We start from the raw sequence: 14,669 nt of genomic DNA, 5'->3' as shown, positions 1-14,669 counted from the left end.
GAAATCGAGCTGCTTTAAACTTATAAGTCAAATTGAGTCTTTCATAGATACATATTTGACCATTTATTTTATTCTCTAATATTATTAATGAATTTTTTAAGCACAAAACACAAAGAATAAATTTTAATCTTGTACAACTATTTTTTTTTCAAAAGTCATGTATAGTATAGGAAAATTTTTTAATGGTAGAGATATGTAAAATTAAAATTTTATTTAAGAATTTAGTATTTTTTTTTTATTTGAACAAAAGCATTGACAACAAAAAGATAGAAACTCATTAACACATGTGACTTGCATGTTGTTGACTTTCTTAGAGCAAGTCTAGTCTATACATGGTCAAAAAAATATCTTATGTTATAATTATAATTATAATTATAATTAATAATATTAGAGAATAAAATAAATGGTCAAATACTTAAAAAAAATACTAAATTCTTGAATAAAATTTTAATTTTACGTATCTCTAGCATTAATAATATTTTTTTTAAAATTAAATAGGGATTTAGTGGACAAGATTAAAAAATTTATTGTTCGAGTTTTGTGTTTGAAAAAATCATTAATAATATTACAAAATAATATTAGAGAATAAAATAAATGGTCAAATGTGTATCTATCAAAGACTCAATTTGACTATAAGTTTAAAGCAGCTCGATTTCATTTACTAAAACCCTATTTAAATTTTTTTTTAAATATTATTAATGCTAGAGATACGTAAAATTAAAATTTTATTCAAAAATTTAGTATTTTTTTTAAGTATTTGACCATTTATTTTATTCTCTAATATTATTAATTATAATTATAAAAAAAGATTTTTTTTTGACTTGGACCTACTCTAAGAAAGTCGACAACATGCAAGTCACATGAGTTAATGAGATTTCTGAAATCTTAAGGAAAGTTTCTATCTTTTTGTTCCATCGCGAGGAAGAGCAGCGCCCGGAACGAGCAGTGATCTGCTGTGGAGCGCGACGCTCAGCGGAGGTCAATACTTTTGTTCAAATAAAAAAAAAACTAAATTCTTGAATAAAATTTTAATTTTCCATATCTCTACCATTAAAAAATTTTCCTATAATGTGCATTACTTTTTTTTTTTAATATTTGTACAAGATTAGAATTTATTGTTCGAGTTTTGTGCTTAAAAAAGTCATTTGATAATATTAGAAAATAAAATAAATGGTCAAATATAAAGCAGCTCGATTTCATTTACTGCGAGCAAGTACATCGAGTTTTAAATAAATAAATTTTACAATGAAAAGATACTCGTCTTCTTCAAATTTTAATTCGATTTCATTTAATAATTATTTTATAATTAGAATTAATTCTCGTTAGTTTCAATCATTTTTAAAAAAAAATCTTATTATATAATTATAATTATAATTATAATTTTATAAATTCTACATATATTTAAGCAATTTAACAAATTATTTATTTAGAATATGAAAATAACAAATGAAAATGCTTGTATTCACATTTTTCATCAAATTTTAAAGGAATTTTGATAAATTAACGTATTAATAATTTATGCACTACAATTATCATATAAAAATGCTTGAATTCATGTCTTTTTATTAAAATTTTAATGAAATTTTAAATTATAATAATTTTTTAAATCTTAGGTTTTATTAATTTTCTCATGATTCATACAAATTTTAAATTCTAAAAAAAAGGTATATTTTTTATTGAAATTTAGTGGAATTCAGTTTTTTTTTATGCTGGGTGGAAAATGAATGAGCTCCAACATGTTTGTTAAAACTTTTTGAGAAGTTGCAAATTTTTTTTGAAATTTAGTAGAATTCAGTTTTTTTTTTGCTCGGTGGAAAATGATTGAGAATGATGGCATGCCAAAGAGTTATAAAATAGAAGAGGAAGGGAGAGGGGTGGAGTTTTTTCCCAATTTTTTTTTTTTTTAAACAATATATTAAATAATATCTTTCTTGGGAAGATAATTCCTGAAATAACCCTAACATAATCTCGCTACTTCAAATAGCGAGATTTGCCACTTGTCATTTTCGGAATTACTTTTCCAAAAAAAAATTATTTAATATATATTTTTTAAAAAAATAATAAATTAGAAAATAAATTTTTCTGCGTAATAAATAGAGAAATAAATTTTTTTAAATAATTTTTAAAAAAAATGATAAATCAAGAAATAAATCTTTTGCGTAATAAATTGAGAAATAAATTCTTTCTATAAATTTTTATATGCTATAATATTATTATATATAATAAAAATATTAATAATGATATCATAATATTAATATTATTTTTAAAATTTATGTAATATGTATTATATATAAATTGTCATATTATAATAAATATTGTGTCTTCAAGAATCGGGATTTGATTCCAGAGTAAGAGGTAGGAATCAAAATATAGACAAAAGGGGAAATCTCAGTTTGCATGCGGAATTGGAATGAGATTTCCAATAAGCAAACATTGGAGGCGAGAATCAATTATTTCAATTTCAATTCCTATAATCCCAATTATCAAGCACCACCCTAGTTTAGTTGTGGAAAATATTTTTATTTTTTATTTTTTAAAAATTATAAAAATTTTAATTGATTTTCTATTTTTTAAGATTCATATTAAATAGTTAGAAAATAAATATTTTGTTTAAAAAGTCAAAATAATTTTTTATTTGTAATTTTTTACATTTTTAAATAATTATTAAAGTAACTTAAAAAAAATTTAAATTATATAAGTTAATATTTTTTATCACTAATTTTGAATTTGAATTCACAAATCAAAATTCAATATATGAGTGCATGCTCTCAAGTTTTAATTAACAAAACAAGAGTTAGAATTCTAAAAAATAGTAAAAAATATTTGTTACCTTTTTTATATGAATTTAAAAAATTAAAGAACGTCATTTTTAATTATTTAAAAAATAAAAAAGAACTATTTCTATAAGAAAATTGTGTCAATTTTTTTATACTGTTAATTTATATTAGAAAAAAATTCTAAAAAATAAAAAATTAGCTATTTTTTAAACATCTTTAAAAACTAAAATAAAAATTAAACATATTTTCCATAACTAAATATACCCTTAATTTTTTTTAAAGTCTTCATGATATTTAGTTTTACATTTAACTGGTGATTAGAAAGTCATATATGATGCCAATTTTTATATTTGAAGGAATATAAAATTTAAAAAAATGCGACACTGTTATCTTTATGCTCACATATGACAATGCTCACAAAATATGAAAATTTTAATTTTATGCAACACATGAGAATCTTATGTAGAAATTTTATTTTTCTTATGAACCTAATAGAGAAATGGGTATCATCTATATATTTTCTATATTGATATAAGATAAACTAAATAAAAATATTTCACACTTATCTCATTCCTAAATTGTTTTAAAAAGAATCTTTAAATCTTGTGAATAAAACAATACTTTTAAGTAAACAAAAGTTTCAAAAATATATTAAATAGAAAAAAATAGATATAATTAAATAGGAATTTTCTTTTTTTCAAAAATTTATTGTTCCAAAAGTAATAAGAGAAAGAATTAAATTTTGTTTTATTTCCCGATTTATTTCGTAGAAAAATTTATTACGAGAAGATTTATTTCCTGATTTATCATTTTTTTTTAAATTATATTAAAAGAATTTATTTCCTGATTTATTACGCAAAAGAATTTATTTCTTGATTTATCAGTTTTTTTTAAAAAAAATATTAAATAATATCTTTTTGGGAAAATAATTTCTGAAATGACACATGTTAAATCTCGCTACTTGAAGTAAATCTCACTATTTCAAGTAGCGAGATTACGTCAGGATTATTTCGAGAATTATTTTTCCAAGAAAAGTATTATTTAATATATATTTTTTTAAAAAGGATAAATCCGAAAAAAAAACTCGAGAGGGGTGGGGGACAACGGCAGTGACGCTGACAAATATGGATTAGAGTAGGGACATGTCCCATCTCCATCAACGGTCGTTCCCTTCCTTCTGCCAAGAAATTGGGTGTAGGAAAAAAATCATGCAAAACTCGTTACTTTGTTTAGCGTTTTTTCCCTCTAAATCTCGACCAAGTAACGAAATTACGTGAGCGTCATTTTAGAGAATATTTTTTTAAATAGGATATTATTTAATATATTATTTTTGATAAATGAAAAAAAAAAAAACTCAGTGATAAATAACAATGACTCTGTGTACTCCCAATATCTAAAAAGCTAGATATTGCATTCAATTACGCCGTACAATTTTAAATGATGGAACTACTTCCTACATTTATATTGAGAATTGAACGAAGGACTCCTTATTCAAAAAAAGTCAAGGTCCATAAAATGGTTAAGACTCAATCTGCCAATTAGGTAAATCAATAAAATTATTTTTCATGTCCACCTAGCTGGCTTAAAATATTGTTTGGGTCGACAAATGTTTTTGACTTTCGATCCAAAGAAAAAAAAAAAGGAAACTGAAAATACGATAAAAAGAAAGAATTTTAAATAAAATACTGGTGCTTACAAATTAGATTTCAAAATTATTAAATGGTGTATTTTCAAATTAGATTTCAGCATATGCGAAACTGGTTGCGGGTTAGAAAAGTCAAGAAATTAGTTAAGTATTATATTTCTTTTTTTTATTTGCCTTTACTTTAGACCAGCCACAATTAATTAACCCAATTGACATATTATAAATATATAAAGTATATGAGTTAGGTGAATGGATGTAAATAAAACGTGATCAATTTTTGGCAAGAAATTGTTATTTTTAAAAATGCATATGCATATTTTATATCTTTTTAGCAATTAAATAATAAAAATTTAACATTAAAAATATATTATTAATTTGAAAGTAACATTAATAGGTTTAGAGTAAATTTATTTGTATATTATAAATTAATGATACCTTCCATGTTAGAAAAGTATCTACTAAGTATGATAATAAGTTACAAATTAAAAATACATAGGCATCGAGTCATTATTATCAATACACAAAATATAGACCAATAATTTTAAAGATCATTATACTGTTATTTGAAGGTTTTTAATAACAATAAGGCTAAAAGATGTTTGATTTCATTTGAAACTTGGTAAAAACACATAAGCTTCCCCTATGACTTTTAAAGTACATAAACTTCCTTTGATATTTGATTTTTGAGACACTTATATCCTTCACAACACTGTTTTTTGTCAAATGTATAGAAAGATTTATGTTTTTTTAACAAATTTTTAGGTGGATTGTGAAAATTTTAAGTCCTAAAGAATGTTTATGAAATTTTTGAAAATTTTGTTAGATCTTTTGTCAAACTTCAAAGGAGATTTATTGATAGAAAAATATATAAAATAATTTAACATTTATTTCGCAATCGCTTTATCGGTTGACTCATCTTACCTCCTCATGCCTCTAGGCAAGAAAAAGTAAGTGCCCATTTAGTTTTGGAAATTAATTTTTCTTTTCCATATTTGGTTTTCAAATAATTACAAAAAAAAAAACTATTTTTTTAGTTTTACAATATTAGTATGTAAAAATTACAAAACAATAAAAAGTTTTGTCACCATTTACCAATGACAATAGTTTTATTTTTTAGTTCTAATTTTTTAAATAATTAAATATATATATATTATTTTTTCACTTTATAAATGTGTATAGAAAAGTTGAAAAGCATCTTCTAAATTTTTTATTTCTTCTTTTGTACTTGGAAATATGGAATTGAAATCTTAAATTTTAATTTATCTAGATTGTGACAAACCATCTCAAATATTGTTTTGTACAATTTTTTAAAAATTAAAAATCAAATTACCTTTTTTTGTTTTGTAATTATTATGAACTCTATAAACAAAAATGAAAAAGTGTATTTTGCAAGACCAAGCAAACTCATTATTTTTTACCTTTTAATTTGATTTTTAATTTTTTTTAAAAAAATAAAAATAATAATGATAAAAGTCATGGATATCATTAATTAGTTAATAAAGTATTAAACAATCTATCACATTAAATTAATAATAAAGTTAATTTGTGAATAAATAAATAAGAGATTTATTGACCAAAATCAAGTATCATGTTTATTGATGTATAAGACAGAATGGCGGAAGGGATGTACATTTAATGATTAATGAAAAGCCACTTGAAATGTATTGGAATAATAGAGATACATGGGTCAAACTTATGAATCTTTTAATAGATTAAATTAAAAATATTAAATGTACATTCATCTTGAAGGAATAGATAGACCATGTGCATATATTTGTTGATTCTTTGAATATGAATTAAATTGCTTATGAAACTACGTAAAAAAATATCAGTCATTCTTACAACTCAATCAAGTTTGGTATAATTTTCATCACTAAACTAAATATAAAAGTAAGAGAAGAGAAGATTAAGTAATTTTCGCATAATTGACACATGGTTAAAAGGAAGGAAGGCGTACTTATACTAAAGTTTGGTTGTCTAAATGGAAATGACAAAAGGTGTGAAGTGACTCTATGTTACCCAACCCAAGATAGGGATAGTTAAGAGTGTAACGACCCAAAAATTTTACTATATATATATATATATATTTGAATGAAACTCTGATACCATATATAAATCGCCCGACCCCCAAGTGGGTTACCAAGTACAACTCTCCACAAGTTATATTACAATACAACGGAAGCATAATATACATACATCCTATATACAATACATACCAGAGTACTAATATCATCATAATACAAAAATATCTCTTTCCCAAAACCACTCATATAACTTAAGGTACATAAACATATCTATACAAAGATAAAACAATAGTGTCTCACCGGCACTAACTTCAATCCCCAAAATCACTAATCTTGTCCGGAGCTCTCTAAGTTCGTTTCTCTGGTTTTCCTAAAATGTTAAAATATTAAAAAGTGAGACAACTTCCAATAAGAAGGAATAAATTATTGTCAGTGTGTGACAACATAAGTTTGAATGAATCAAAACACGTTCATTTAATAAATATTTTAATTGAGTACTCATGAAATTTGTACTCATATCCATATACATATTTATTAAATGAAAGTGTTTTGATTCATTCAAACTCATGTTGTCACACACTGACAATAATTTATTCCACACATTTGCAACCATGTATTTTCTTAAAAATATGTATGTGTTCAATACGTTTTTCCGAATTCGAAACCCAATATGTCTGTAAACGTAGTTTCATCATGTCTATAATGAGGAACCAATCTAAGTGGACATCCTTATATCACCGTCATGTAATCACCCCATATGACCGGGTTGTGCAGCCCAAAGGCGAGACTTAGCCATTGTTGGCCCACCAGGCTAAGTCAAAAGAATTCTCTTTTGTAGTACGATTGGCCCACAGTAGCTTGGTCCAGACCTAGGGGTGGTCAACAACTCTCCGCAAGCCTAATCGACTGCTAATACTAACACCCTACCCGAGAAGTGTGGTTGCACTGACTTATTTCCTAGCAACGGTGCCGTGCTCTCAAGTACATCACTGGTCCATCAGGATTCTCATTTCCACAATTTCTACAGTAATCTCAATATCAAAAATATCATATCTATATAAATCACATTTCTCGATATCAAAATATGATGTCTGTACTTTCAATATTTCTCATAAGTCAGTATAAATCACATTTTGTCATAAAATATTTTCACATATTACATATAAAATCATATTCTACCATTTCGCAATATCTGCAAGTATAAATCACATTATGTCATACAATATTCCCACATGATATATATACGGCAACAAAACCAATACTCATGCCACAAAAAAATTTTAAGTAATATTTCATAAATTAATAATTGCCCAAATAAATATATGATATTCCAAAAACAATATTTTCAAATGTCGGGTACGTTAGAAAATCCTTTACATTATTATTTGTAAGAACTCGAACTGTGATCAATGGGTTTAATTCTAAAGAGAGGGACATTCTGGTAAAAGAGCGAAATTCGTTGATGAAGCCAGATTTCGTCGACGAAGCCTTTGTTCTTCTTGTCGACGAAATTCAGGGGCTCGTCAACGAGGGGAAGCCGAGAAGTCTCGGAAAAATCGAAGAAGCCAGATTCGTCGATGAGGCCACTGATTTGTTGACAAAGTCAGTGAAAGATTCGTCGACAAAGGCACCATTTCGTCGACCAATTCCCCCGGGTCAAAAGGCTATAAAATGAAATTTTCATTACTTCTTCATTAAAAAACTTCAAATATATATATATATATATATATATATATTTATCTCTACACCTCTCCCTACTCTCTCTCTCTTGATTTCTCCGCCAATCGTTAATGGAATCGGAAATCTGAAGTTACCACGAGGATCGCGGAAGGATTCTCTACAACTTCTACGGATCGGAATCTCATTTTGGAGATTTTTGGGTTTCGGCGTAAAATCGAGGTAAGGCCTAGTTTTCAATTCTGATTTGACTTGTTTAAACTATATTTGTTTGAAAAACCATGATTTAGATTACCAAATGGGTGTGGTTTGTTTGGTTATATGAGCATGCATGTGTGTGTGATATGTTGAAATGCTAGTAGGAACTGAGTTCCGAAATGATTTCAGGTACTGAGAGTGTCCGGCTCTATATCCGAGAGCGTGTTTATCGCTTGCCACGTAGGCAAGGGTATCCGGCTCTATATCCGAGGGCGTGAGCCTATACCGACAGATCAGGGCGAAGGGTGTGGATCCACCAGTTAGCGTCGGTACCGTAGTGACCCGAAGAATAATAAGATTTTAATAATAAGAGGGAGAGAAAATAGATACAGAAACAGAAGGAAGTCGTAGACTTCGTCGACGACATTTCATTTTGGAGATAATATTAAATAATCATAATTTCATAAAATTGCCAAGCTTCATCAACGAACACAGGGTCTCGTCAACTAAGGTCTTCATAATTTCGTCGACGAACACAGGGCTTCGTCCAGAGAAAATACCGAGAGACAGTTCAGGCTGCTCTGAATTTCGTCGACGAACACAGGGTCTCGTCGATGAATTTTTTGAAGGGCTTGTCGACGAGGTGACGTGTCTCATCGACGAACCTGACCCTATAAATAGTGGAAATCCAGGATTTTTATCATTTTTCTCATTGCTCTCTCTCTCTCTCTCTCTCTCTCTCTCTCTCTCTCTCTCTCCTACGACTCTCTCTCCCTTCTCTCTTCTTTTTTGGCCCCACCAGTCGCCGGATCGACGATCCGAAGTTACCACGATGCTCCTGGTGGAATTCTCTACAAGTTTGCTGGAGCGGATCGTCGAGAAAACGAAGTTGGATTTCATCCCAAATTCAGGGTAAGGTCTTTTATTGAGTTTTTGACTTTTTGGCAGTTATAGGAAATGATGTAGACTAAAAAATACTGATGTTTTGTTCTAGGACATTGCGTTTTTAAGATGTTGGATTAGGAATCCTGCGGGTATAGAGCTAAATTTTTATAGAGGCTTTTCAAAGTTGAGGTAAGGGAAATATGCTATGTTAGGAGTTTTTGTAATAATATTAGAGATTTAATAGATGCATAACTACACCATTTTATTATACAGAAATTTCAGAATATGAGTTTGAAACAGTATTTGTTTTAGAATATGAGTTTAAATGCTTGTGTGGCCTGAGTAGATTTTTATGAGATGAAGAAATTTATACAGTTATTATAATATATCATACTATACTGAATTGAGGGACGGCGATACGTAACGCCTCAATCTCAGTGAGAGATTATACTGATTATACAGATAAGGATATACATATACAAAGAAATTTACATGCATATACAGTTTTTATACGAGTAGTTTCATGAACAGATATTTATATATATATACATATACATGTATGCATATTTATTCAGATCAGTATGTGTATCACAGTTTTATACAGAATGTTATATACACAGAGATTACAGCATTTACAGTACAGAAAGAAGGAGTTACGGTAATTTTGGAAACATGATGAAAACAGTAAAAGAGTATATATGTATATATGTATATAGTATTATATATGTATATATGTATATAGTATCAGATCCTTGAGGAAAGATACACAGACAGATACAAATAACAGAGCACGGTACCGTTGCTAGATACAGATAGAGTGCAACCACATATCTCAGATAGTATGTGGGTACCGTCAGCCGTGCTCGGAGAGTATGCAGCTCCCCGGTACATTGGGTTGAGGTGGCCGGTTTGACGAGGTAGTAGCCAGTCCTGAGCTTAGGAGAGGATGTAGTTTGGCCGGACTGAGGTAGTGTAGAGTATGATGACTTATCTGAAAGGGCGACCAGATAGAGTCCCGCCTACGGGCCGCACAACCCTGTCATGAGGGGTCAAATCATGATGTACAGAGTCCCAGGGATAAAAGCACAGTTATATATATAGTATATGATGAGTATAGTATGATATTACCAGTATGAAAAGTAGAAAAACAGATGATACAGTACGTTTTAAATTGTGAAAGAAAGATATGTTTTACGGATGATTTATTACATTGCAGTTCAGTTATTGTTTTTAAAAGTATTTTTTACTTAGTTGCCACACACTAGTAATAGCATATTTCCACTTACTGAGTGTCGACTCACCCCATTACTCTAACATTTTTCAGGTGAGCCAGATAGGCGAGCAGATTAGGCTTGCGGATAGAGAGAGTGTTTGGTCGCCCTGGTTTAGGGTGAGTTTTTGTCAGAGTGGTGTATGTTTTTGGATAGACGACACTAGATAGACGACACTGGAGGGATATTTTTGTATGGTCTGTATATTCTGGATTCTGGTATTGTACAGTTGATGTATAAATGATTTTATGATTTGTATTTCCGTTGCATAGGAATGTTTATTCTATATGTTTAAAAAAAATGGTAAGAATTTTGAGGTCGTTACAGGTACGATGCCATGGGAGTTGAGGACTAGCCATGTGTTAGCGGCGCCGTGCTTCGCGGGTTGGCTGGGCCAACGCCGGATTGTCGCGGACCGGCTTCGGGCCGAAGGGTGTGACGACACCGAAATTGCTAATCATGTGTATGTGTATGTGTGCGTGTATGCACTGTGTAAACTAGTACTAGATTGCATTTAACTGCGTATATGTTGTATCATGATAACACTCAAATGCCACGCACTGAAATAACATGTGTTCTTCCTTACTGAGAGGTGTCTCACCCCTGCGGTACGTACATTTTTACAGGTCCTTCGAGTAACCGGAACTAGCGTCCTGATGTAAGGAGCGTAGTCACCGGTGTACTGCGTTAAGCGCTTGGGTAAGTGCTAAGACTGTATTTTTGGTGGGTTGCCATTTTGGAATGTGTTGGGCACCCAGTTTGTACGTTTTGATAGAGTCATGTTTTACTTTTGTATAGACTTTGGTATGGTACTGCATATGTGTATATAGATGACCTTTTCTGGTGCGTATATGTAAGAACCCGAACCATGATAATGAGTTTATATATATAAAGAGAGGGACATTTTGGTAAAAGAGCAGATTCGTCGACGAAGCCAGATTTCGTCGACCAAGCTTGTGTTCTTCTCGTCGACGAAATTCAGAGACTCGTCGATGAGGAGAAGCCGAGAGGTCTCTGAAAAACCGGCGATCTTAGATTCGTCGACAAAGGCACCAATTCGTTGATGAAATTGGGCCGGGTCAAAGGGCTATAAAAGGAAATTCTCATTACTTCTTCATTAAGAAATCTCAAACTTATCTCTCTCTCTCTCTCTCTCTCTCTCTAAACCTCTCCCTACTCTCTAGATTTCTTCGCCGATCGTTGATAGAATCGGGAAACGGAAGTTACCACGAGAATCGTGGGAGGATTCTCTACAACTTCTACGGATCAAAATCTCATTTCAGAGGTTTTTGGGTAAAAATCGAGGTAAGGCTCGATTTTCGTTTCTGATCTGGTAGTTTTGTAGAGGATGGTCTTGTGAGTATATTCTGTACTGCGATTTGTTGGTTTTGGAACTCAGTTCGCTGTTTAGGAGCCTTGGAGTTCAGGATTTGTTATACGGGGTTAAGGTAAGGGGAACTATGTTTATATTGGTTCTTTTCGAAAATGGACTCGGTGGAACTGTGGTCCACGATTCTGTGTGTGTTTTGACTACTCATTTGGGGGGGATCTAATGGGAAAAACTATGGGTTTTTCATTATTACAGTTTTGGAAAAAAGGGGGCGACGGGCTGAATCCCGTGTTTTGTTGAAAACCAAGTATATGTGTGATTTATACTGTGATATTGGGATGGTCGTGCCTTGACTTTGTTTAAACTGTATTTATTTGAAAAACCATGATTTAGATTACTAAATGAGTGTGGTTTGTTTGGTTATATGAGCATGCATGTGTGTGTGATATGCGGAATTTCTGATAGGAATGCGGTTCCAAAATGATTCCAAGTATTGAGAGTGTCCGACTTTATATCCGAGGGCGTGTGTTTATCATCTGCCATGTAGGCAAGAGTGTCCGACTCTATATCCGAGGGCGTGAGCCTATTCCGGCAGATCAGGACGAAGGATGTGGATCCACCAGTTAGTGCCAGTACGATACCATGGGAGTCGAGGACTTGCCATGTGTCGGTGGCGCCGTGCTTCATGGGTTGGCTACGGGCCAACGTCGAAATGCTGGACCGGCTTCGGGCCGATGAGTGTGATGACACTATGTATTACTGATCATGTGTGTGTATTGTGAAGGGGCTACGTATAAATGGCGGTCGTATGCGTGCGTGTATGCACTGTGTGAATTAGTACTGGATTGCATTCAACTACGTGTATGTTGTATCATGATAACACTCAAATGCCACACATCGATATAACATGTGTTCTTCCTTACTAAGAGGTGTCTCACCCATGCTGTACATACATTTTTACAGGTCTTTCTAGTAACCGGAACTACCGTCCTGGTGTAGGGAGTGTAGTGGCCGGTGTACTGCGTTTAGCGCTGGGTAAGTGCTAGGACTGTAATTTTGGTGGGTTGCCATTTTGGGATGTATTGGGCACCCGTTTGTACGTTTTTTATAGAGCAATGTTTTGCTCTTATATAGACTATGGTATGGTAGTGCATATGTGTATATAGATGACCTTTTCCGTTGCGTATATGTTTGTGATTGGATGTGTTTAGGGTGCCTGGGAACCCCACGGGGTCGGACCCTCATCTATTGTACCGTATCTTTGGATGTTTGATCAGATACAGGGACAGGTTAGTTATATTTTCACCCTTGGGTCCCATTTCGGGGTTCAGGGCGTGACAGTATATGTTTGTGATATGATGTGTTTAGGGTGCCTGGGAACCCCACGGGGTCAGACCCTCATCCATTGTACTGTATCTTTGGATGTTTGATCAGATATAGGGACAGGTTAGTTACATTTTCACCCTTGGGTCCCATTTCGAGGTTCAGGGCGTGACATTATTATTATCATTTTTCTCATACTTCAAATTAATCAACTGATTCCCAAAATGACTCATAATTTATTTCACTTACCTGTTTCCTAAAGAAATGGCTGCAGGGATCCTAGAACAATGCCTGCAACGTTCACACAACACCCTGTTCCCATATACCCTAATTCAATCAGCTCAACCCCAAGATAAATACCATTTTAACATTCCTAAACCCAAACACTCCCATCAACCAATTAAATTCTAAAAACAACAGATATAATTCATTTCCTTACCTCAACCTTGGAGTGGTGCTTAATATTCTCAAAACATAAATCCGCCCTGATTAAAATGATGAGGGTTGAATCTAGGACCTTGTGGTAGTGTCCGATCGTCAATTCGAGTAAAATTTGAGGGAGAAAATGAAGAGAGAGAGAGAGAGAGAGAGAGAGAGAGAGAGGAGAGGAATGAGTTTTAACTAAAAAAAATGAATTGAAACTAATTTATAGGTTTTGGATCTGGAGCAAAATCGTCGACGGCTTGATTTTTAACCAAACCCTATTTCAACCCTTTTACCCTTACTCGGCTGTAATAACTCAAAACCGCAGTTTTCTGAGCTCCACCAAAATAGTCGACGGTTTGGCCTGTGCCAAACTAAATTTCTTCTGTAACCATGGTATTCCTTCGCCAAAAGTGAGGGTATATTAATAAATAAATAGAGGTTCCGCCCTCTTTTTAGTAAAAAAAAAAAAACTAAATTTCTTCTTTTCTTTATTATTTTTATTCTTATTATTTTCTGGATCTCTACAAAAGTTTATTTCTTGTGGAAAATAATTTTCATTTTTCATTCTTAAGATTACAAAAAACTCTAAGTTATTTTTCAATTTCGTAACATTCATACAAAAAAATCATAAAATAATAAATTTTGATGCTACTCATTTGTGTAACATAGTTTGTTTGTTTTTTCAAATTTTTAAATAATTAAAAAATATCATCTTATTTTTCAATGTTTATTTTTATTTTTATAGGAAAGTTATTTTTTATACTTCTGATTTATTATATAATTTTTTTTTAAATTCAAGAAGTATAATTTTTAAAATTATTTTAAAATTAAAAATAGAAAATGAAATTATTTTTCAAAATTAAAAAAACTATTTATTTTCAACAATTTAATACCAAATCTAGAAAAAAAAATTAGAAAAATGAGGTATCATCTTTTTTTATAATTCATTAAAAATTTAAAATAAAAAAAAAATTTCTTAAAAAAAAATTGGTCCTAATATTTTCTTAAAAACACAACTGAACTGCCAGTAAATTCATTGTAGAGGACAAATTTTGGAGTATGCTTTACAACAAGAAAGACAAAGCTATATGCTTGGTGGGAAATGATTAATAC

This window comes from Malania oleifera, chromosome 10, assembly GCF_029873635.1.
Source record: "Malania oleifera isolate guangnan ecotype guangnan chromosome 10, ASM2987363v1, whole genome shotgun sequence".
NCBI classification, from domain to species: Eukaryota; Viridiplantae; Streptophyta; class Magnoliopsida; order Santalales; family Ximeniaceae; genus Malania; species Malania oleifera.
Note: the sequence above shows the minus strand (reverse complement) of the source record.